At 34.0% G+C, this 27,523-nt stretch overlaps 1 protein-coding gene across 4 annotated transcripts in view; it reads left to right on the top strand.

The window, feature by feature from the left end:
• Positions 1-27,523, top strand: part of DPYD (dihydropyrimidine dehydrogenase) — an 895,784-nt gene that overhangs the window by 535,547 nt on the left and 332,714 nt on the right. The window lies entirely within an intron of this gene.

The raw sequence follows: 27,523 nt of genomic DNA, 5'->3' as shown, positions 1-27,523 counted from the left end.
CTTAAGTATACTAATGATAAATATTTTAAAATCTATTGAAATTTGTGGGTGTTTGTCTACAAACTGATAACTTGCAAATTCTTACAAAAGAATCTGGAAATTGCACAACTGCCTTGCCCATCAAGTTTTTTTTTTCTGTGTTAGACAGCTCTAATTATTTCAAAACTCTCTTAACTTGAAATAAAATATATGCATGTAGAACAAATATAACTTATCTTCCACAAGACAGTCTTTCAGATGTGAAGGGAATTATCAAGACCCGTCTAAAATCTATAGTTTCTGATTATTAGGAATTTTTCCCTTTCTGAACTTAATTTTTAAATTATCCCTATTTTCACATTATATAATTAACTCTATATAAGAGTTATGCTGAGCTATTTGTTTTCTAAAAAATCCACTTCTTTTGGGAAGCTTTTCTCAGAATGATAAGGACAAAAAAAATGGTCAACTATAAAAAGAAATAATATGTTTGTAAACTTGATCTACAGTATTAAATACTTTGTCAGATACTGAGCATGCAACATAATAATAGTGACAATAATATGTTATGAGCACTCATATAGCACTAACTCTGTGCTAGGCACAGTTATAAAAGTTTTATTTATTTTAAAGTCATTGATTTTTTTGAACGGCCTTGTAAGATAGATAGTATTATTTTCTCAATTTCACTGATGAGGAAACTGAGACACGCAGAAATTAAGTATCATGTCCATCATTACACACCTAATATATGGTGAAGCTAGAATTTGAACTTGAAAGTTGCTTTTACCTTCCATGCTTCTGTCTGATAATAGCATTCTCTGGTGCAGTGCATTTGCCTATGTTGTCCTTAAATATTCAGCATTACTTTTTTTAAAAAACTAGAGATGGGGTCCCCCCAACTCTGTAGCCCAGGCCAGAGTACAGTGGCACCATCATGGCTTACTGCAGCCTCTAGCTTTTAGACTCTAGTGATCCTCCTACCTCAGCCTCACAAGAAACTGGGCCTACAGCCTCATGCCACCATGCCCAGCTAATTGTTTAATTTTTTTGTAGAGATGAAGTCTTGCTATGTTGCCTAGGCTGGTCTTGAACTCCTGGACTCAAGCAGTCCTCCTACCTTAGCCTCCCAAAGTGCTGGGATTACAGGTGTAAGCCACTGTTCCCAGCCCAGTATTACATTTTAATGCAATATGCAAACAATATGAAATATAATTTCTAAAATACTGCTTCAATAGTATCTAGATAAGCTAATATGTCTAAATAAAATCATTTTCCTGGAAAATAACTCCTATCAATTGATTGTCTTAACTTCAAATGATACTTTTTCTCTTTCTTGGGTAGGAGTAAGTTGTTGTAATAATGACTACCAAGAAATGACAGTCAGTGGACAAAAAAGCTGAATGAAACGCTTGGTTTGTGATTCTATACTCAAGTAGAAAGAAGAGACATAGTTAATGTTCTTTTCAATTTCCCTGGGGATAATTTTATTCTCTAATAGTTTTTCTTGAGAAAACACTGCATCCTTTTTTTGTTTCTAATTCTTTTCCCTATTTAGATTATACACATTTTTCCTTTTCTGTATTCCTAAAACGAATTTCTAATATTTTTACTCCTAATATCAAAGATAACATTTTAAATGCAATTAAAATGGCATTCCCATTTGAACCCATAGAAATAATGTGTGTGCACCTAGATATTGCCATGCTGAGAGTAGACAGTCCCCCACTGTTTTGGAATTATTCTGATGGGTTTGTCCAATGAGCTGAATGAAAGAAAGTGACCCTTCATTTTCCAAGTTTAATTATCACTCTCACTGGAGTTTTTTCACATCATTCTCGAGTGCATGACTGCCACCTTTAATGACAAGGACTGGACAATTCAACCACTGTGGCAGCTTCTAAGCAAAAGCTAACTTTTCTGATAAAATGAATTGTGCTGGATGGGGATATAGGTCAGCTAATATCAGTAGCTGATATCTCTGTTTCAAGAGAGGGTGAGCACCATTTGACCATGAACCAGAGGAGACAGCAATGAATTTCTTGAATGTAAAAGCAGCAAGACCTCTGAAATATGTTGTAAGGGTTCATCTCTGAATTGTCACAGTTATACTGAAGCCTACATTCACACTAGACTTCTGCTTGGCTTTCAAGATTTCCTTTTATTTATTTGTGAATTAAATTGGACACATTGATCATTGTAGTGACAATTTATTACTAAGAGTTTTTTCTTCCTAAGTTGAGATTTTGTAATGCTTGTTATTAAATATACAGAATAACTAGGGCTTGCAGAAGTGAATTTAAAGTGAATCCTTTTATTTTCAATGCAGAAACCTTATGAATCATATATTTCAGGCCTGGGAAAAAATGTTTTACAAAAAAAATACATGCTGCACTTTGAATGCACTGAATTAGGAAGCAAAGACTGAAAATTTTTTGTCATTTGTGGCAGCTAAAGTAGGAAGCAAAAAGTAAGGCTTCAACTGTTGAAGACAGAAAAGGAAATGATGGCTTTGTTAGAGAAATTAATAAAGGAAGAACAATTGATATGTAAATATATTACAATACACCTCATTTCTTTAAAAAACACTTTCTCAGTTAATTACTGAGAGATTAGCATTGTTCACATTAGGTTCAAACTGACTCCAAAAAAGCTGATCTACATCAGCACTCCTGAAGGTGCTTTACTGTCAGCCTCTAAATACTGAATTCTTAACATTTTATGTGTACCACGGACTCCTTAGGCACTCTGGTGAAACTTAGGCGCCTCTTTCCAGAATGTTTTTGAATGCATAAAACAAAATTCATAGGGTTAAAAGGATTCTCACTATCTCACTCAAAATATATGATATAGTAATATATGCTTTTTTAAATTAAGTCACTAAGTAACACAATCTAGTGGTGGGTCTGATAACTACTAAAATTTTGATGTCGTGGTGAGTGTAAGAACTTGCGATTACTACAACAACTCTACTGTGTTTTTTGTTGGTGCAAAGTGACAGATATCAATAGTGCCACTATGGTATATTGCATTCATCATCTTAAAAACATCAGACAATTGGCTTGGCACAGTGACTCACGCCTATAATCCCAGCACTTGGGAGGCCAAGGCAGGCGGATCACTTAAGGTCAGGAGTTTGTGACCAGCCTGGCCAACATAGCAAAACCCCATCTCTACTAAAATTACAAAAAATTAGCCAGGTGTTGTGGTGGGCACCTGTAATCCCAGCTACTCGGGAGCCTGAGGCAGGAGAATTGCTTGAACCCGTGGGGTAGAGGTTGCAGTGAGCCAAGATCACGTCACTGCATTCCAGCCTGGGCAATAAGAGCGAAACCACCTCAAAAAAAAAAAATCAAGACATTTTATATATTTAGAAAGGAGAGCTTTATGGGCTAGGAAGCAGGCCTCTGGCCAAAACCAGAGACAGACCCTTCAAGGAAAGAAAGGTGAGACAGGAATTTATAGTAAAGGGGTTGGCTAAGTATACATACTAGGTTATAGGAGAAGTGATGAATATTAATGAAGGGGTCTTAACACGTAAGTTACATGTTAGGTTATAGGAGGAACCATGAATATTTATGAAGGGGTCTTAATGCATGTGTACTGAAAAAATGTGCATATTATATACATGCAGTGTTCGCTTTGCAGTGGAGACTTAACATCAGAATGTATTACAGTTGGGCTCTCTACATCAAAAGGTGAAGCAGAGACATGAAGGCACTCAGTGCACAGCCTCTGTAAACAGGCCAGAACCAGTCCATGGTTTGTAGTCTCTTATCAGGAGAAAGTGTTAAAATCCATCTCTTGTCCAATCAAACCTGTAGTCCTGACTTGTGGAACAGGGGAAGTCAGTCAGCGTCTGGTGATCAGTGAGCTGTAATTGGTTTTATATTGCTTATCTTGAGGCCAGTGCTGGTTTAACTGCTGGAGAAAAAAAAATAATCCTTGTGGCAGTGAGAACAGTTTATTCTTTAAGCGTAGAGGTGCTTGACTTTACCTTTACCTGGCATGGCCTGAGGTCTCCTTTATAATTTGGTATCTTATTGACACAAGAAGTCCATTCTGTCTCACCTGGGGACTCAGGGGCTTTTTTATTTTTAAATTTATACATTCATGATTGAAAAATGCTAAAGTTTAGAAAACTGGTAAAAATAAAGGTCTAAATGTTTTGTCACCCATGTTTATGAATTTCTGTATTCTGTAAAGAGTCTATGGGCCACAGGTTAAGAACTTATATCCATTAGTTCTCTATTCTGTTTGGACATTGGGATCTCCTGAGAAGCATTAAAAAGATATTTATGGTTAGGCCCTATTCTTTTCAATCATTTCAGAAATCTCATGTGGATACAAGGAACATATATGTATGTGTTTGTGTATATATATGTATGTGTGTGTATATGTATATGTATGTGTGTATATATATATATATATATATATATATACACGTGTACATATTTTTTATAAAGTTCATCAATTGATTCTACTGCATACACAGCTAGCATTATTTATGGCTCTTGACCTATATTATTAAATATTTTTAAAACTCCTCTATCAGAACAATATATTAAGAGCATTTTATATGTTCCAGGCACTGTGGTAAGGGCTTTATGTAACTGTGAAGCAGAGATTTTTTTTCCCATTTTAAGAGATGATGAAACTGACATTTAGAGATATTGCACTGACTGTCTTGGGTCACAAAGCTAGTGAGTGAAAGCACTAGGACTGGAAGACTTTCCATTATACCTTGAAGAAGTATTTGATTTGGCCCTAAGTAGCCTGAGAAATTAAGAATATATGTTGTTCCAGTCATTCCTTTTCTAGCCTCTTAAGTCGGCATTCTTAAACATAAACTTTCAAAAAAGAAAACAAACGATTTGACAAAGAAAGAAGTTATGTTATCAGCCAATCATTGTCTTACTCTTAGTCCCAGCTAAGGACATTTTATACCCGGCTCGTACTGCTTTGCAAGGATGTAGCTGTCTATAGAAAGTAGTATCAGTGGGACTCAATTTAGACTTTGATTTGAGCTGTTACCTGGCCTCATCTGAAATTCTGTATTCTAACATGGGAAAGTCAGGGAATTGAGTCAAATCTAGCTGTGCTGCAAGTGAGGAGAATGCTTATTGCTTTTTTGATGGGTGTTCATTAGCTCACAGCTCCTGTACAGTCTTCTTGCCATCTCCATGAAGACTGCCTCGCAAAAGGAGGCTTCCATTTCTTTGAAGGTTTTATAATTAAGTTTCATTTATTAGAAATAGGGGTATTTTTGTTACTCACACAACTTGTTTAAAAAAATAAAATGTAGTAACAGGTAAAACTATAATATATCTGTTGTCAGGCCAGCAATGGCCAGTACAAGATAATTACCTTTGTTTTTTATCAAAGAACTTCGAGAGCATAAACATCACCTTAGTTCTTTTGCCTTGTATCCCAAAGAGGATATTTACAAACAGAAATTTAAGAGTCTCTGTAATGAAGGGACTCCTCCTTTGCTCCCTCTGGTATTTTTAGCTTGTCAAGTCCTTGTTTCTGTTGATTTCTACACAGTCCCATGCTGACTTATTTTAAATAAATTAGTAGAAACTGCTGAAGCTGCTATTGAAGGGAAGACTAGTATATCCCCAGGAAACTGTTCACTTTTTTTGCACTAGAGCTTAAGCAGTGATTTTCTGATATTCATGAATTCTAGAGGTGATATATACCTACATCCCATCCTCCTTTCTTTTCCAAAATTCAGGGCAAATTTTAACTCAGATTATCTGGTGACATTATTTTGTGGACCTTTAAAAATATTCTTCTAATTTACAAAAAAAAATAAGAATAAATCAGAATAGTCATAGAAATTTAAAATATAAGAGTGGTTAGGAGTAAAAATATCCATGCCCACTTACCCTAACAAAACCCTGTTTTTCTAGCGTCGTTGTAGTCTTGGAACTAATGGCAGAGGGTTTAGAGTCAGAAAAGCTTTGAATCTCGACATCTTCTCTGACTTGCTTTTTATGACACTCTCAGCCTCAATTCCTCATCTGTGTGACCCTCAGAGGTTGTTGTAAACATTGTGAGAGATTATGTATAACATTTTGACCCATGGCAATTATTCACTACCATAAATTAGATTGCATAGAAAATTTATGCATTTGGTTTTTATCCGTACTTTTAAAATAATAGTTTTTTTCATGTTTTAAAAAGGAGATTTGGCAGGTCAAAGGTAACAGCATGTTTATAGCTTTTTTTATATTGCCCAATTGATTTTCAAAAACTTGGTGAACTAGTGGTTTTTATATAAAATACATTATTTCAGAAATAATTACCAATTTAAATATTAAACACTAATTGCTAAATATGTTTTTTAGTGATTTCTTCAATATGAGTTCATTATATGTCCTATATCATGTAAGGTCTTTGGACTCCTTGTCTAATGGTTTATTTATTATACTCCTTGTTTTAATATCATTCATTCATTTTACCTCACAGCTTCTCATTAAAACACTTAAATAGTGACAGCTATTTTCTTTGTATCAGCATAGAAGCAAAGGAAAAATTAAAATGTATTTAATTCCACAAAACAAGGGTAGCAAAAAAATGAATCAAATATCTAATATGGCTCACAGATATGTGATTACTTTATGGTTCCATGTAGCCAAGTATTTTCTTGACACAGGACATTTGTAGTTCTTTAATAAAACGTCAGTGCATCCTAGATGGAAATGGGGACTGGATTTACCCTCTCAGTGGAAACAACAACAGCAGAAATCTTAGAAAATACATGAAACAACAGCTTTTAAGACCTGGAACATTAGGTAATAGAGAGTGGTCACTGAGAGACAGAAAACAAAGACCTGAGCTCAGCTCTTGCCCCAAGCCCTGAGTTGAGAAGAGAGAGCAAGTGGTTAGAATTCACAAGATAAAGTAACAGAAAGCAGAGAGCTGCATAAAGAGAATTCCAGAGACCTGCTGGTGTTCTCCTAAGTACAAAGTAGAATACAGATCAGCTCATGCATGTGAGTAAACAAAGAGACTGGAAAAAAGGATGAATGACATGGACTAGTCCTTGGTTCTTACGTATATCTGGGAATAGTGACCGTTCTTACCAGCCAGACTGGAAAACCTTATGACCACAAGCATTGAATAGAATATAAATAAGAATCTTAATTAAGTATTGGGGAATAATTAGCCCGAGGCTGAGCACTGCTTTGGTCATGCCCAGCAAATGTTAAAGGTGAGATCTGAAAAGATCGACGTGTTTCCATGTAACTTAACTGCAACCCAGAAGAAAGCTGAAGAATTATTTATAAGAATACAAAAATACCTAGTACCAAACAAGGTAGGATTCACAATATCCAGCATTCGGTAAAAAATCAACTGTTTTGTAAATAAGTAGAAAAATATAAGCCATCATAGGAGGAAAATTTATATAGTCAAACCATCCTGGAACTGACAAGATGTTAGAATTAGCAGACAAGGACAATAAAGCTGTTGTTATAACTATATTCCTTATGTTCAAAAAGTTAAGACATGAAAGATGGATAAAGGATCTAAATAAAACTTCCAGAAATGAAAACTACAATGGATAAGATGAAAGGTACACTGAAAGCTACGAACAGCACATTAGGCATTGCATAAGAAATGATTAGTAACCTTAAAAATACAGCAATAAAAGCTATCCAAAATAAAACACACACAGAAAGAGAGAGAGAAAAAAAGAGAAAGAGAGAAGTAAGCATACCATCAGGGAGCTGGTGACAGTAAGTGGCCTAATATATGTGTAATTAGAGTTTCCAAAGGAAATTGAGGAAATACAGAAAAAAATTCAAGAAATAATAGTGCAGAATTTTTAGTTTTGCCTAAAACTACAAACCCCACTAAACACCCCTTCACAAAAAACTCCAGAAACTTAATCAACTCCAAGCATAAGGAACATTAACAAAACTATACAGGCAGTATAGAGTAATCTGATCAATCAAACCAGTGATATAAGAAAACATTAAAAGCAGCCAGAGAATAAAGACATGTTCTGTACAGAGAAACACTTGTGACAGTTACTAGTGTGATTAATTGTCAGTAACAATCTAAGCAACAAGACAGAGGAGCAACATCTTTAAAGCACCAAAAGAAGAAAAAAACAAATATTAACCTATATTTCAAAATCCAGCCACATACTTTTTTAAAATATAAGTGAAATAAATAATCTTTCAAGCACAATAAAAGGAGGTCTACACTACGTAACATTAAACTGTTTTAGGCATATGGAATATGATACCAGGTCAAACTGTGGTTCTATACAAAGGAATAAAGAGCATCAGCATTTGTAACTACATGGGTAAATATAAGATGTTTACCTAGTAAGTCACTTTAGAAGAAAATAGGTTGTTTAAGCAAAAATTATTATGAGATACTATAAGGTTATAGCATACATAAATGTAAAATATATGACAATAGTTCAAAAGTTGTGAGAGAAGAGATAGAAGTATACTACTCTAGGGTTCTAACACCTTTTATAATCACAGGAGGTAGGCTGTGTTAATTCAAAGGTACTCTAAGAATATCTTAAAGATACTCTAAAACAATCCCTAAAATAATGCCACAAGGAGTTATAGCCAAAAAGCCAACAATAAATATATAATGGAATAATTAGAAGTACTTAATCCAAAAGAAAGCAGAAGAGGAAAGGAATAAAGAAGAGATGAGACAAATAGAAACCATATAGTATATAGATGATAGAGTTAAACCTAACCATTCAATAATCTCATGAAAAATGTAAATGGTCTAGGCACCCCAATTAAAAGGCACAGATTTTCAGATTGGATTTTTAGAAGGCAAAGTCAATCGTATGCTGCTTATAATAAATGGGTTTAAATATAAAGACACAAATAGAAGCAAGTAGAAGCAATCAAAAAAGATATATTCTCTGCTAACTCTCATCAAATAAAACATGCTATCTTAATCGCAGACAAAGTAGATATACTTCCAGGGGCAAAAAAGATTATTTTATAATGATACAAAACTCATTTCTTCCAGAGGTGATAACAATCCTAAATATTTGTGCATTTAATAATAGAGCATCAAAATATATGAAGCAAAACTGATAGAATTGTAAGAAAAAAATGGAAAAATCCACAATTAGAGTTGGGGATTTCCATACCTTCCTGTCAATAAGCAATAAAACTGCCAGGTGCAGGGTCTCACACCTGTAATCTCAACACTTTGGGAGGCCAAGATAGGAGGATCACTGAGCCCAGGAGTTTGAGATCAGCCTGGGCAATGTAGTGAGATTCCTTCTCTAGTTTAAAAAAAAAAAAAAAGGAAGCAATAAGGCAATAGTCAGGCTATCAAATATTTAAAAAATACTATCAACCAATTTATCTAATTGACATTTATAAAACATACTACTGAATGGCAATAGAATACAGTCTTTTCAAATACATAGAAAATATTTAGTATGATAGACCATATTCTTGGCCATAAAAGAAGTCTCAATAATTTTTAACCAGTTCAAATCATACAAAGTACATACTCTCACTACAGTAGAATTGGGTTAGTAATCAACAACAGGAATTTATTTGAAAAATTCTCAAGTATTTGGAAAATAGACTTATAGGTCATGAGCGGTGGCTCAAGCCTGTAATCCCATCACGAGGTCAAGAGATCGAGACCATCCTGGTCAACATGGTGAAACCCCGTCTCTACTAAAAATACAAAAAATTAGCTGGGCATTGTGGCACGTGCCTGTAATCCCAGCTACTCAGGAGGCTGAGACAGGAGAATTGCCTGAACCCAGGAGGCAGAGGTTGCGGTGAGCCGGGATAGTGCCATTGCACTCCAGCCTGGGTAACAAAAGTGAAACCCCTGGGTAACAAGAGCGAAACTCTGTCTCAAGAAAAAAAAGAAAGAAAATAGACTTATAAATAATCCTTGGATCAAAGAAAAAATCATGAAGAAATTAGAAAGTACCTTAAATTGAATGAAAATTAAAATACAGCATGTCAAAATTTGTGGTGTGCCATAAAAGCATTATTCATAGGGGAATGTGCAGTACCAAATGATGCATGTATCAAAATGAAGAAAAGTCTCAAGTTAATGACCTACACTTCTACACTGAAAAACTAGAAAAAGAACAGATCAAACCCAAAGTAAACAAAATGAATGATATAATAAAGATCAGAGTGGGAAAGCAGTGAAATCGAAAAAAGAAAAATAATAGAGAAAATAGTAAAGATAAAGTTGGTTCCTTGAGAAGACCAAAAAAATGGATTAAAAAACTTTAGCCAGACTGAACAGGAAACAAAAAGAAGAAACACAGATTGCCAATATAGAAAACAAGAAAGATAACATCACTGCAGATTCTACAGATATTAAAAGGAAAATAACATCATATTATGAGCAAACAACATTACATAAGTGAATTAATCAACTTAAGGGAACTGGATAATTTCCTTTAGAGATACAAACTTTAAAAGTTTTTTTCAAGAGGCCTAACATTAGAGAAAGATAACATTAGAGAAAAGAAAATTTCAGGCCCAGATTGCTTCACAAGTAGATTTGCTAAATTATTTAGAAAAGAATAATGCCAGTTCTATATAAATCTTTCAGAAATGTAAAATAGAGGGAATACTTCTCAACGAATTCTGTTGGGCCAACACCCTGATACCACAACTAGATAAAGACAGTACAAGAAAACTGAGGATCTCACGAACACAGATGCAAAAATTCTACACAAATGTTGACAAATCAAAATCAACAATATATTTTAAAAATGCATCATGACTAAATGAGATACATTGTAAGAACTCCAGATAAGGTTAATATTTGGAAGTAACATAGTTCATATGTTATAAAGTAAATAGTGATAATCACACAATATATATGATTTCAATAAACCCAACAGAAAAAAATACTTGAAGAAATTGAAAATCTATTTCTAATTAAAACAGGAAAAATCTCAGCAAACTAATAGTAGGAAAATTCCTTAACTTGATGAAGAACATGTACAACAAAGCCTACAACTAATATCATAGTAAATAATTAGAGACTGTATGGCTTCCTCCTAAGTAAAACAAGGTAAGAATATTGGCTTTCATCAACTTATTTTCCACACTGCGCTAGAGATTCTGACCTGTCCAATTAGAAGAAAAACTTAAAAGACTGCAGAGGAAGAAGTAAAACTCTTTATTCAAAGAGGATGTGATTATCTACATAGAAAATCCATTGAGTGTACCAAAGAAACAACCAACCAGAAATTTTACTGAATTTGTAGGAACAGGCAGTTGGCCCACAGGCTACTGTTTTTAGATTTTATTTTTTAAAAAATTACAATAAAACACTTTATCTTCATTACTGGAATGTTTGCCAGTCCCTTAATTTTTGCACCAGAGACAAATACCTAACTTGCCTGTCGTAGATTTGGCCCTGTCAAAATACTACTTTACGTAGTAAGTGAATTCAGCAAGGTTTCAGGATAAAGATTAACTTGTAAAAATTAATTGTTTTTTTATATATATGAGCAATACACAACTGGAAATTGAAATAAATATATCATATATGGTATCAGCAAATCATGAAATACTTAGGGATAAATCTGATAAAAGATGTGAAAGAGAAGAACACTGAAAACAACAATACATTTCTGAGAGAAATTAAAGACAACCTAATTAAATGGAAAAATAACTGTTTTCATAGATCAGAGGAGCCACTATTGTTAAGATGCCAAGTCTTCACATTTTTTTGTGGAATTTGACATGCTGATCATGAAATTCATATGGAAGTGCAAAGGATTTACAAAACAACTTATAAAGAACAAAGTTGGAAGTCTAAAACTTTCTGAAACAAGATATGTTAAAATTACAGTAATCAGATAGTCTGGTGTTGGCATAAAGATAGGCAAATGGTTAATGTGACAGAAAAGAGCCCTACAAACAACCCACGAATTATTTATATGAACAACTAATTTTTGACCAAGATGCAAAATGTCAATTCAGTGGAGAAAATACAGACTTTTCATCAAATAAGCTGGAAAAATTGGGTATTCTTATGCAATAAGAAAGTAAGCCTTGATTCAGATCTCACATGATATATAGACATTAAAATACTCATAGATCTAAACGAGAAACCTAAAACTATAAAACTTTTTGAAGAAAACGTAGGAGAAAACTTTTGACCTTATGTTAGATAAATATTTGTCAGATACCTACCAAAATTCCTGCCTTTGAAAGGGAAAAAAATGATATATGTGATTTGATACAAATTTTAAAATCTCATCTTCAAACTCATTGTAAAAAAATATGAAAATAAGACCACAGACTGACAGAAAATAGTTGCAAAACATATATCTGATACAGGACTTTGGTGGGTTTATTTTAGAAAATTAAACATATACCCATCATATGACCCAGATATTTCACTTTTAGATGTATGTCTAAGAAAAAAACAAAACATATATTTACAAAGACTTATACGGGAGTGTTCATAGAAGCTTTGTTTGTAACAACAACAACAACAAGAAGACCAACAACAACAAAACCTAAGACCAACTCATATTTTCATCAACAACTGAAAAGACAAATTGTGGTATATTCATACTATGAAATATTACTTAGCAATAAAAAGAATGAACTATTATACATACAACAAAATGGATTAATCTCAAAATCATTATTTTGAGTGAAGGAAGCCAGATCCAAAAAAAAAAACTCACAAAAGTACATATATTATTATGTCATTATAAAACTCTGGAAAATGTGAACTAATCTATAGTGACAGAAAGTAGATCAATGGTTGCCTCATGGACAGAGGGGTTACAGGTGGGAGAAAGGGGCTATATTGAGTCACATGGAAACTTTTTGGCAAAATAGATATGTTCATTATTTTGATTGTGATAATGGTCTCAAAGTATTATTACATGTTATAAAATTATACACTTGTATGTATGATTATTGTGTACTTTATATAATAACTTATTCTTTTATACTGTATATAGCATATATAGAATTAGACTTCCACAAATCTGTTTAAAAATTAGTTTAACTTAAAATTATTATAGCCATTTTCCTGGAATGCACCTTGGGAATTACTTTTAGGCTGGGTTGAATGGCTAAAGCCTGGCTGCCTAGCCCTAGCTCTTCAATCCCTATGCAATTCCTCAAGACACCAGTCAATTAACAACCTCCAGCATTTTGATCATCCTCACTTTGATACTGAGTCAAGGGAATTAACATGAAGTTAAAAGTGACCTTATAAAGTATTAAGAAATAAAAGAAATGTTGGTTGGATTTTTAAGCTTTGGCTCTGCTGAAGATTAAAATGCTGGTGGTACATGTCATTCAGTAAAAGAAGAATCCTGAGAAAATCCATCAAACCTTTTAAAAGAGTCATTATAAAAGCATTACTGGCTGCAACATACTCTTTCCCCTTCATTTCGTAATTTGTCAGGCTTCCTTTTAGGTGAGAATATTGTCTTTCCAGATTGGAAGTATAGCATCTAACACACTGAACCATGTGAAAGAGACCCTACGGATGGCAATGATGCAATGACTGTAGATTCTTGCTTGGTATAAACTAGCTCATGGGAGAGGCAATGGAAACAATTTATAAATTGTATATGTTTGTCACATACCCGTTGCATGTCAAAAAATGAAAATAAAATTCATGTTCAAAGTGCTGAAGAGGTTTGTTCAGTAGGCTCGCTTACTTAGTATCAATTTGGTAATATTCAGTAACAATTGGTGTTGATATCTCAACTCTAATGTGATCTTACTTAATATCAATTTGGTACTATTTCATAGCAATCAGTGTTGAGAACTCAACTCTAAGACAATCTTCTCTTAAAGGGCTGGGGAAAGAAGGAGAAAGAAAGGATAATGTGAACCTATAACGTTTATTTTCCTCCTACTTATCTCCTTAAGACTTTAAAATGTACCTTTTTTAAATCCCAAAGGGTCTATTTAATCTGCTAATTTGTAAGCAATGTTAGAATAATGCATGACTGTTTTACGAGAGGTTTAAATGTAGGAGGCAATATAAAGTTTTTATTTAGCAGAATATGCTACAAGTATATCGTTGTAACTTTGTTACAAACTACTCATTTCATTTTACTTTTTTCGGTTTATTGATCAGTATAATTTTTTTCTCCCCCAGCTTCCTTTTTTGCCAGTAGGTCTTTTATCCTTTTACATTGTACCCTACAGGGAATACTCTTTAGATATTTGTTTTTCACAAAGAACTAATCTCGCATTGTCCCCTTGAGGTCTTCTAAGATACTTACTTGAAAGCATTATCTTTATTGTTTAAGATAGCTTTTAAAAAACAAATACCACATTATTGTTTTAAGGGTTTATATACTGTATTTTAATGACTGCTTTTCTTTTTAAATCATTATTTTTGGTTAGGTAATTAAGTTTAAGCTATATCTGTGATCCACAAATATGATCCAATTAATTGTAAATCAATTAAAAGGAGACTGTTCATGGGAGACATTGGACTACTAGCTTAATCAACAGGCAAACCAGACATCCTTAAAATAAAACAAATGAATATATAGGAATGAATATTAGTTTGATATAATTAACTCCCTAATTTACTGAAAATTTTGCTCTGAGATATGTCTTTATTTTAATGACCAAAATGTATGAAAGTACAAATTAGAATGGGGGCCATTTTGGTAAGAATATATACTAGTACAGGTAACTCATAGTTATTCATTTTAATTGGAGACAGGGATGAATCAGTGAATGAAATTTGTCAGTAAAGATGTAACCATATTTTTACTATTCTCTTCGACCCTTCTACCAGAGCATATTTCATAACCATGATAGAGAGAAAAGGTATGATTCTTAAAATGGAAAAGAAAGAAAAAGATAAAAACAGATATAACTTGGCAATGAGCCTTTTCCCCAAAGCAAACTGATTCTTAAGGAAAGTAGAAGAAATAAGAAAGTTAATTTTGGATAGCTGTTTGTAGGATACAGATTTATATTTCTCTGAATTGATCTCACAATAACATCACAAAAAAGATATGAATATCATCCTCATTGCATGATAAGACTGATATCTGGATGAAGGTGAGTAATTTCCCAAGGATAGTTTTTAAATAATAAGTGGTAGAATTTCAAATTGATAACAGAACATCTGACCACACAGTCCCCACTGTTCTGCTAAGAAGCTGTCCTGTCTTAAATAAAACTATGCATATGCATGTACTCACAATAAAAAGATTGTTTTTTAAAGCCAAGCATCATATTATTCAGAATTATCTATAAATGATTTACTTTTCCTTTTCACCTGGATTTTCATTTTCTTTGGTGGAGGTGCTAATGAGCAGAGAAATGGGAAAGGTAATCAGCCAGAGGGAGGAGAAGAATCAAAGACCTAGATAATTCACAAACTGGAAAATGAGCTCCTAACTAATCAAGACTGGATTGTAAATAGGATAGAAAGAATTTATGCATCCCCTGTATTAGCCTGAATAGCATTTGTACCCAATCCAAGGAAAATATTTGTGAATTTCACAGTTGGCTATTTTTTCTCCCTCTGAGACTCTTTTCCTGAACTAATTATCCATTGTGTACATGAAGCAAAGAAATAACTTATTATTAAAGTCATTCTTGAGGTAGATATTTTACTTCACATGTTGTTGAAATGCCTAGAGCATTAATAAGGAATGAGTTAACTTTATTAATACATCTTCTTTGGGGGCGTTTCTGATCTATATACTGATCAGCCAAAAGGAAATTTTCTGTAATATTTTATTCATGCAAAATGTAGGGAAGTAACTAGATTGACTAATCTTTCCATAATAAATAATTTAATTTAACTTTGTGCTGCTTTTTGCATTTTAATTTTTTCATAATGTGTCCTTTAAAACCTTCAATATTAAAATGATCAGTGACTGTTTTGTGCCTGATTTATTTTAAATTGTAAATTTAGTTATGGCTCTTGGGTTACAAAGTATGGGTGGGGAGATGTCTTAATACAGGAAATGAACACAATTACAGGCTGGAATGGCTATGTATACAATAAGTTTTTAAATTAATTACTGGGAACTGTGTAGTAATCAATATGAGCAATGACATATAACACACTATAACAGTAATTATTGTTACCTCGACTATAATTATTCCTCAAATGCTTTACATTTCATACATTTTCATACATACTGTTCAACTGCAGAGTTGTATGAAATGTTTTATGAGTCACAGTTGTTGCCCAATCTCTTGCTTAAAACCTTCCAAGGCCTTTCCAATTCAAACTCAGACTACTAGGAAAATAGATGCCATATTGTAAGGTTATGACTTTGAAATTCAGGCAGGACTTCTGCTTCTAGTAAGGCTATAGAAACCTTTACGAGATTATTACTCCTACCCTCATAACCACAACAAATAAGATAGTCTGCAAAATTAGACTTTTAAAAAATTTACCTGAAATCTGAGAATGCAAATAAAGCTAAATGAACTAAATTTCAGAAAGTGACAAGGAGAGCAGAAACTCATGACTGCTTTGCTCCCCAGAGAAATGGTGAAAGAAAGGTATCACCATAAAGAAACCAGTAAAAATTTGAAGGAACTTTTAATGGATGTGTTTGGACTTGCGTGATGTATGAGAACCCCCAAGTAGACAGGCAGAGAACATCTCTGCGCTCACCACCCAACTTGCTCATGGACTTCACTGAATTGTCAACCAAATGCAAAGCCAAGGGAGCCAAGCTGAGAAAGATCTCCCCTAAGGCAAGCAGGACCTCATCCATCTAAAAGCGGTCTGCTGAAGGCTAGGGTAGGGAAGAAGCCTTGAGAGAAATCCTCCAATGCATTCTAGGCCTTCACCAGTTGTACTGCAGTGGCTCTTTGGAAGGCTGGAGGAAGGGAAGATCAGTAGAAAGATATCCTGAAGCACAAAAAGTCATAGTGAAACTAGAGAGCAGAGAGAACTCTCAAGCAACCCAGAAACCTAGCAGCTGATCTGTACAGCAGCAAGAGCTATCCCTTGGGTCAGAAAGTTCGTTACTGGACTAACAATAAATAGATTCTGGAGTCTTTCTGGGACGCAAGTTCCAAGTCATGCTGAAGAGAAAGTTCTGCCATCAACACATTTGAAGGCAGTGGAGAAACGAATCTAACTAAAGCAACTGCACAACCCAGACTCCACTTAACTATAGACTTAATCCACTCAGTCTCCTAATTAGCAGCCTGATAAGAGAAGTGGTGTACCCTTTTCTGGGATGACTATTATTTCTGTAAATTTCAATTTCTCGTTTACAGAAACTGTCTGGCACTCAATAAAACATTGTAAGACATAAGAAAAAGAAAGTGTGGCCCAAGATCAACAGAGTATTCCTGAGAGTGGTCCATAGAAGCAGATCCAGAGATAGAATTGGAATTATCAGATAGAGACATAAAATAACCATGATAAATGTGAAAAAAAAAAGATCTAGTGGAAGAGGTGGAAAAACAGTCATGAAAAGATGTGGAATTTTATCAGGGTTGTAAAAGAAAAATTTTAACAGATCCAAAGAGAAATAAAAGAAGTGAAAAATATTTCATGAGAAAGGAAGAATTCATTGGCCAGGCTTAAGGGAGACTAGACAAGACAGAGGAATGAATCAGTGAGGTTGATATAGTAATGTAAATTAGCATAGGCACTGTGGAAAGCAGTGTAGGGGGTGAGGGTCCAAAAATACTAAAAATAGAACAACCCTATCACGTAGAAATTCTGCTGCTGGGTATATCTCCAAAAGAAAGGAAAACAGTATATAAAAGAAATATCTGCACCCTCATGGTTATTGCAGCACTACTCACAATAGCCAATATGTGGATTCAACCTAAGTGTCCATCAATGGATGAATAGATTTTAAAAAGTGATATAGATACACAATGACATATTTTTCAGCCATAAAAAGAATGAAAATCTATCTTTGCAACAACATGGATGGAACTGGAGAAAACTTTGTCAAGTGAAATAAGCCAGGCACAGAAAGACAAACATTGCATGTTCTCACTTACATACGAGAGATAAAAAAAAACTGTTCTCATGGAGATAGAGAATAGAATGGTGATTACCAGAGGCTGGGATGCGTAGTAAGGAGGAGAAGGGGAAGGATAAAGAGGGATTGGTTAATGGTTCCAAAAAAAAAATTAGATAGATGGAATAAGAACTAGTGTTCAGTAACATAATAGGGCTAGTATAGTCAACAATAATTTATTGCACATTTCAAAATAACTAGAGGAGTGGAATTGGAATGTTTCTAATTCAAGGAAATGCTAAGTGTTTGATGTGATGGATATCCGAATTACCCTGATTTGATCATTACACATTGTATGCTTGTATCAAAATATCATAGCTACTCCATAAATATGTACTCACATTGTATGTTTATATCAAAATATTATAGGTACCCCATAAATATGTACAATTATTATACATCCATAAAAATTATTAAAAGAAATTATCCAAACTGGTGAATCAAAGAGAGAAAAATATGCCACAGTGTTCAATATCTGTGGACAATATCAAAAGTTCTAACCTTCATGTAATTGAATGTTACAAAGAGATAAGAAAGAGATTGGAGCAGAAATCATCAATTCACTTGGTACCGTCTCCCAATGGCCTTCCTTGGTCACCATTTTAAAAGCAGACCCCGATCCCAGACTCCAGTCATTCTCAATCACATTGCTAGGTTTTAGTGCCTCAATAATACTCATTACTATATAAATTGTTCCTTTATTTTTTCTTTTTATACCAATATTTACTGACTATATGCCAAATGCAGACATTATTTCAGAACCTACTATTGAACAAGACAGACGGAATCTCTTTTCTTATAAAACTTACTTGTTCTCTATGTGCAAGGATCCTTTTTCTTTGTTTTCTCATTTAACCCTGAATCTTTACCTCCTTGAAGAATAGTTGGTGCATAGGGGGAGCTCAATAAATATTTCTTAAGAAAATATAAATTCATTAATTGTCCTGCAGGTCAATTCTAAAACCCCATTTTTTATTTTCTCCCCCAAGATTGTCTGGAAAAATATGTTAAGCTTGTTCTGCTATCTGTTATTTTTTTTTCCCTTCTCTAAACCGAGGCTCCACTTCTATTAAATTCTCAGCAGGATTGGTTGACATATAGGCAATCGTTACAAATTGGTGTATAGATAGATATAAAGAAGTATACATATATATATATATGTAAACTAGTATTTTGATAAGAGGAATCATATGTTGGGGAAGGATAATCATACTTCTATTAATGCATGAATCAGTCCATCCTGTAATTATGTGCATATAAGACTCTATTCCTTACCAGGGAGCAGTCTTGCAGTGTTCCTAGGGCCGAGTCCCCTGCTTTGCACAGTTCAACTGCTGTGCATCATTATATTTTATTAAAGTTCACATGAAAGAGGAAATTCCTTTTTTGTTTGTTTGAGACGGAGTCTTACTCTGTTGCCCAGGCTGGAGTGCAGTGGCATGATCTCGGCTCACTGCAACCTTTACCTCCTAGGTTCAAGCATGCTAAATAATCTCTAAAAATGAGTCTTATAAATAAAGGACACATGCCATAAAATTTTTCTATTTTTTTTAACAGGCAACTGTCAAAATGCATTTTTTAAATTATTCTTCTCATTTAGAATCCATGTCCCATCGGCCTTGTCAGGTAGAATCTGAGAAACCAGTGACCAAAACTGTCAGTCTCTCAGTGAATGATTACTAAGTATATTTCAAGTCACACACTAGAATTCTCCAAGGGTATTATTTCATTCTCATATTTCTAACTGAGGAACTACTACGCATTCCTGCAATTTTCTGATTCATGTTCAGATTTACTCCCAGCCATCACTGGAACAGGGCAGTCTTAACGATAGTAGGAAAAATGTGAATTGCCATTATTTAGCATTCTCAATAAATGTAACTGAATTATTAATCATAGAGTCACTGAATGCCAGAGAAACTTTGAATAATTAATTATCAAGTATTATATGACTTAGTCTGTTTGTTTCCCAAGGGAAAAACTAAGGGTTAAAGATATTGATTCCAAAGTTGTGTAAACTACTATTCAGTTTGTCCACATTTATTAAGCACACTATGCTTCTTTTCTGAAATATGTTTTATTATTATTGATACCTCCCTTTCTCAAAATCCCCCTTCTCCACCTCTCTATTCCTTTTAAATACAGAGAAAACACAAGAGTATAGCATTAAATTTCAGATGCACATGTTTTAGAATTGTATGTTGCCGATATCGAGTAGTCAGGGTATTATAATTAATAATGACTAAATTCATTAGTAAAAGCTACTTGTTTTTGTGCAGGTAACTAGTCTGAGTAATAGACATATTGTATCACGAATTCTCAGCACAATTTTAGACAGGAGGTATTATTATCCTTACTTTACAAATGTGGAAACTAATTCAAAAAATTAAAAAGTAACTTATTCAAGGTAAAAAACTAGAAAGTGGCAAACCCAAGAATTGAACCTCAAAATTTTTTATCTCTCCTATATACAACACAGTTAAATGTAACATCTACCTAATCATATTTCCCGACCCCCCCAAAAAAGAATAAAAATAAAATAAGAGACTTCTTTCTGTTTATGATTAAGGTAGATAAATGTATGCTAAAGTTATTTCTTTATTTACAGAAACACTATTGATTTAAATTTAAGAAGTATACCACTTTTTTAGGTAAAATAGAAAATCCAATTATGCAAAATAAAACAACTTAGAAAGGATACCAATATTTCTATTCCTACCTATGGTACAATTACATTATCCTATTTAGTGAAACAAATAATAATTCTTCATTAACTCAGATTTACCAAGATGTATATCAGGTTACCCTGGTTAATAGTTTGAGATAAATATTTAACATTTTCTCTGTATCGTTATTAAGACTACATGATAATTTGTGTTATAATTTATAATATTCCCTAAATCTAAATTCATGTCTAATGTTTGTTTCTAAAAATACTCACACTATCTTACTACTTAAGCTTTTAAATTTTCCTGAACTGATATTTTGATTTTATTTGAATCCTTATAAAATTTTTTAAATGCTTTAAAAAATGCAATACCCTATTTTTCTGAGAATCTATTAACAAAAAAGTCACTTTCTCAGGTTAATTAAAACTACAGTTTAATCATAACCATATTACCATTTTGAAATCTTTCTTAATGTTACTCACATGAGCAAACATAAAAACACCTACACATGCTAAAAAAAAAAAAATCAAGAAACTTAAGGACTTGCCAAATTTTGAACAACGTGTTCATTTTCAATTTATCTGAATCATTAGTTTCTGTAAGAGATGTTATGAAGTTTAATTTTTAAAAGTCTCAAATAGATTTTGTTCTTATTGTTTTGCTTTTAGCGGTTGTTGTTTCTTGGCTGGTTGATTGGATTTCATAGTCTTAGCTGCCTACTAGCATAGGATCCCCCTGTTACTTCTAAATCATGAGCTTGAACTCTGAAACTTCCCATGAACAAAACCTACTGCTTTCCTGCCTCTACTGCTTCCATCTTATTAATTTGTCCTATAGTACCTGATTCATTTTATTCATTACCATAAGTACTTACTGGCTACTACATTTTTTAAATGTCTTTTTCATGTTTAGAATTTCAAGAACTGCCTTTCTTTCCAAAAATAGATTCAAAAAACTGACTGATGTGTTAGGAAGTCTGTAATTTGTGGGATTGTTGGTGTTGTGGGAAAAAATCATGGAGCATATTAAAATAAATGATTAAATACTGTGCCAGGATCTCAAAGAACTAGAGTCTTTCACGGCTATGTCACCAACTATATGAACTTGGGCAAGTCGTAATCTCATCTATAAACAAAGAGGTTGGGCAAGGTCACTTTCCTAAAGATACTACACTTCTGACAATTATTTGATTAAATGGACCTCTCACTGAGGCTCAGAAATCACTTTCGTAATGTGTAACTTTTATTGTATTGTTACAGTGTGTATTGAATAGAAGAAAAAGCTTTTATATTTTAACTGAACCATAAATACTTAGCCATTTTTTTAGGCATCTTTGAATTGCACATAAGAGAAACCAGTGGGATCTCATGCCTGGAAAATATATGAGATCATTCCAGAGGTGAATACATACTATTTTCTATTCCCCATTCCATTTTAGTCATATGTAATGAAATGGTTTGATGGGAGCAACATAGAAAATTACTGAGAATTTTTATATTCTGAGGTTCTTTGACTGTTGGCTGAGTGGGCAAAGGGGCAGGATTAATACCTATTTCTGGGAAAAAACGTTTGAGAAGAAGGTGCATTTTCAGGGAGAATTTTTTTTTTTCTTGCTTCATTGGGCAAGAAAGCTTTATCTTGTTCTGTGAGGTTAACTATGGGAACAGACCACTGCTGGGAGCTGGGGAACACAAGGCCGAAAGAGGAAGGGAGAGAATGCTCTGTTAGTTTCCTGGCTAGACAGGTCACATTGCACTTGGGGCATGAAGATTAGGGTAAGAGTTTTAAATCAGCTGTGAAATTATTTTGGTACCTAGTATAGAGTGAAGGATTGGGGTTATGTTTTTTTAGTAACTTCCTAGAATAGACAAACATGAGTTTTGTATTGCTGCCTGTATGTGCTGAAGGTATAGATCTTTAGGTAAACAAAAATGTCAGTCATTTCACCAGGCAGAAACAAGAGTAAGTTTATGATGGTCCTTGAGAGAAGAATCAGAAAAAAAGTGAAGATCATTTTTGTCTGATCTTTAAGACTTCCAGTGTCAGAAAACTTACCTTTTGGGGGATAATACCAACAAATAATTAACTTCATAAACAGATGATTAATCTCAAAAACAAATAATAAAAGGTAAATCTTTGGATATACTCCCCTCTTTTTGGGTCATAGTATCCCAAGTTAGTAGTTGTAGATATGAATTTTCTGAAAGGACATATTTGAGGATTAACTAAGAAATAGTACAGGTTCAAAACAACTTAATTCACACATTATATGCTGCATAAAAATAAAGTCCTTCTTCTACCAACTCTGAATCTTAAATCTCTTATGCTATAGAAATTTGCAGAAACATCAGATAAAATAAAATTCTAGTTTGGCCTAAAAAGTTAGGGACATCATAAAAATTATGCATCATTGCTGAAGGTTAATATTCTCTAATCAGTTACCACCCAACAAGGATTAACTTTCCTCTTTTCTAGGGCACCTTCCTTTTGACTCTGCCAGCTGAAACTTATATCCTCTTAACATCTCTTGATAACCTTAGTATTTTTCTAGATCCTAGTATCTACCTCTTTGTCTTTACTAAAATATCTATCTAGCCCTTAAAAAGAAGAGCATTCCTTAAAAATCTCAAATAGAAGTCACGGTTTTCTATTCTCCCTGCGTACCCTTCATCGCATGCCGCTATAGAGCCACTCCTCAGTTTTTAAGCCAATGGTTGCATCCAGTACTCTTCCTGCTTCCCAAAGCCACTTGTAGAGAGATTGAGTCAGCATTCTATGTCACCAAACCATATTCTATGAGACTAAGCCACATTCTTTCTATCATTCAGCCTCAAGGGTCCTTGCTATGCATTTCTTTCTCTTCTTTCTCCTTACCCCCAATTATTTATGAGATCTTCGGTATATTACTTTTAAGCTTTGCCTGCTGTCAGATCTATGGTCTTTGTTACATGGATCATCCTCTAATTACTTTGCCATCATGTGACTGATTTTCTTCCACAGACAGCTCCTGCCTTTCTTTTCCTAAAGAATTTTGCCACCTCTGAAGTCTTGAAAGCTGTGTTCCTGTCATGTGAACCAAAGTCCATATCTCTGTATCTCCGACCACATGTACTTTTGACAATTTTATGAGCTCAATTCCTGGTTCTACCACCCTCCTTTTCCAGCATATATTTAATGAACACTAATGTCAACAAATGCCTTGTTTGCTTTACTTTATTCTTTGATTATAATATTAAAGATTTAAGATGCAGACTTTCTTTTTGGGAAACCAAAGCTGAAATGTATAAGATGTATGAAATCATGTAGCTAAAATGCCAACAAGTGAAATTTGTGAAAAAGGCGTTAATGAAAAGAATGCTTCCAGGGGTCAACTGATAATTTGTTTACAATCTTATGCAGGGGAATTGACTAGAATTGGGGGATTTAGGTGAAGCCATATCATGATTGGATAAAGTCTGTTTTGCAAAATGTCAAATGTGCTTTTCCTGCTATTGAAGTTTAACTATAGGTGTAGGATCCCAACCATATATGAATCCTTATAGATGCCATCATAAGACATCTGTGTCTATAAAATACCTTTTCTAAATTTTCCTCTGGAGTAATGAAGTGCTGCGTCATTAAAGGAGACTAAACTTTTGAAAAGTTGTAGTCGTAAAAGGAAAGCAGAAATCTCTAAGTTTCCCTTCTTTCTTCATTGTTACAGTTTTAGTAACAAAATAATCTTGGTTAATATTTAATAAGATAATAATTGTTCAGTCTAGTTTGATGATTTCTGCTTTTATAATGTTATGCTGAAATATCTCAATTTGCTTAATTGTGTTCTACCAAAAGATTCTAAATAGGCAAATCATCAATTCTAAATAGGCAATTTTATAATCTGTTACATTGTTTTAAGAGGAAGACCTATGGCAGTTATTTTTTATTTGTTTTCCTTGAGTTGAACTGTTATAGTAACATCTATTTATACTGCTGATTTTCTTATAGACTTAAAAAATAATATCTATGCCAGAAGCACACATATTTATCATCTGGGGATTTTGAATTAATAAACCCTTTCTAAAAACTGTTTATCATATTTTATAATGTGAATAAGCATATAGTCATCATATACCCTAGATTTTCTAAAGCAGAGTCTATGTAATGTATATGAAATTGATGTGATAGTATTGTTATCACTTCATGTATTTTTAACACAAAAACATTTTCAGATCTGAAAAACTGAATTGATTAAACCTGTGTTTAACTAATTCAGACCATACTAAAATAAAAGATAATGTAAGAAGAAAACAATGGCCAGTTTAGGAACTTCTAATTGTTTGGGTTTTTATGTTGTGGAAAGCTCTGAGAAAAATTTAACCTTTAGTAAAGCAGCTTTCAGAAAAGGGTTTTCTTTAGTTCACTGCAGGCAGAAAAATCCAAAATATAATATTCAAAGAGTTTATACTAGTTCAGATACTAGTGTCTGTGTCTGGAGAAGCATCGATCTCATAAAGGTGACAGAAGGTATCCTATAAGAATTGCTAAGCCCAAATTGTGTCATGAGTGTTATCGTTCACTGTAAATATCTGCATAAGAAATTAAAAGGACACATAGCACTATAATCAGTGTTCATTTCCTCCTGTGATTCCAGTGACATTCTTTAACCTACGAGAGCAAAGGTTGCTTCTTTCTTTTTCTAGCGGTCTTGTTTTCACACTGTGTTTGTGTTCTTGCCTGGATAGTGTGTCTATGCTTCCTTTCACAATAGTATTCTGACCAAGACAGACAAGGTGCTATCCAGTTGTCTTTTCTATTCAGGAAGTGAAAGAGAAATTTCTACCCTGTTTCCATCCTGAAGCATTATGGTTATTCCTGCATAAACCACCCTATTAAAGTTCTAGAGCCTCACCCTGTAACCACAGAACATCCATTACTATAGGTGTAATGGGTTTTCATGTATTCTTTCCCCATATCCTTTGATCTGAAGAATATTAAGAGCTTTCTAGATACCGTTTTTATTAAACTTATGAACCGCTCTGAATGTAGTTTTATTTAATTGTGTTTGGCTTTAGATTCTATTGGAATTGTCTCTTGTTATCATTAGCAGATAAAAATAAATATAATTATTATATACTAAGAAAGTTCTACACAAAAAGGCAAATAGATGTGTCATAGTGTCAATGTATTAAAGAGATGCAAATCTTAGAATCAGGAGGACTAGCTGTATTTGGTTTTATAGTGGACTTACTGGCAAGATTTTTTCCACTCACAGGCTAGTGGAAAGATAAATGACAATATTAATTACAAGCTTTTCAATGCAAAATGTCCAAAGAGAGAAGAGTACTAGAAAGTAAAGGGTACATTAAGCTGGAACCTGAAGTGACAGTGCTGTGTTACATTGCAGAGATTCTGCAGTATGTCATGGGGTTGGTGATTCAATTGTCTGCATGCATGATTTGGTGAGCCAGTTTAGAAGAGAGCAAACTGGTCCTGTCACGGAAATCACAATGGGTAAAAATGGACCTATTCAATCTGCCTTTCAATGCCCCAAATTCTTCCTGGTTGTAAATTAGAGCTTTAGGACAAAGCATTAACTCATTCGGGTCACCAGGGTACTATGTCAGCTCAGTGCTCACAATTCTGCACTCTCCCCAGCAGGAGGGATGCAATGTCATTTTGTACTCTCTTCTTTAGGATAATATCAGGTCTCTTTAAGAAGGAAGGAACAAAGGAAGTTGCTGCTTTCCTTCCACCTACCCCACTTAGCCGTGATCACACCCCTCTTTCTACTTGGCCAGACTATGAACCAGACAGAAAATGAGTTCAGAGGGTGTGGGGTGTGTGGTTACTCAAAGACTTGAATAAAATCAGGAATTCAGTGCTGTTTAACTCTTCAAGTCAAAGAAAACAGGCGTATGGGCAGTATAGGAGAGCTGGAGCATTTTCTACCTCATCACTAGTAAAATCATGACAATATAGTTTCTCTTGCTAGGACCAACATTTTTATGTGGCTACTGTCTGCTTCCCTGACAGTATTTCACCGCATTCTGCTCAGTCATTAACATCCAGCAATACTGGCTTTTTCTCTATATTTAAATATGCCTAGTTCTCACTGCATGTAGAACTGGATGTATGATATTCCCCTTATTTGAATTGAGTCATTGTTAACCCAACAGATTCCAGCTTATCTGTGAAATTTCCATTTTCATGTCACTTCTATATGGAGGCATTGCCTGAAAGGGTGAACTGTATTATAGCCCATTTATTTATTGACTCATTCATTTTGGTTAGCATCTTGTTTGTAGCACTTACCTCATTGTGTAATGTATACCATTGTGTTATGTTCCTTGAATGTTTCTCTTCTCCACTAGCTCACAAGCTTGAAGTATGCAGGTGTCATCTATGTTTTCTTGAATTCTATATTCTCAGAATCTATTCCAATTCCTGGTCCACAGAAGGTGTTTAGGGAATAAACTCCCAGAGTCCACCACCCTGCCATGTGCTTAAGATCTCTGTTGTGACCTGTAGGATATGAATACCAGTGACCCAGTAGCACATGAAGGTAGCAAATGAAACATCTGAAATCCAGACGAGAAAAATACATTCTAATAAAGGCTACTGGACTTTACCTCCCCTTCATTTGGTGCATTGGTGCTCTTCTCCTAGGTCCGTCTACCACAATCTCTAGTCAGCAGCAAACATGTTATCAGAGTAAGTCTGTAAATGCGACCCTAGCTCTCTAATTCAAAGTCGTTTGTCCTCTGAAGGCCTCACCAACCATTTCCATGGTCCTTTGTTAAGGATTAAACAATTAAATTGTGAAAGCCCTCTTCCCTTTAATTGTAAAACTTTCTCTAATAAGTGCATTATTTTATTTGAAATGCACATT

Source organism: Callithrix jacchus, chromosome 7 (assembly GCF_049354715.1).
Source record: "Callithrix jacchus isolate 240 chromosome 7, calJac240_pri, whole genome shotgun sequence".
Classification (NCBI taxonomy): Eukaryota; Metazoa; Chordata; class Mammalia; order Primates; family Cebidae; genus Callithrix; species Callithrix jacchus.
This window is presented reverse-complemented; position numbering and strand designations above follow the sequence as displayed.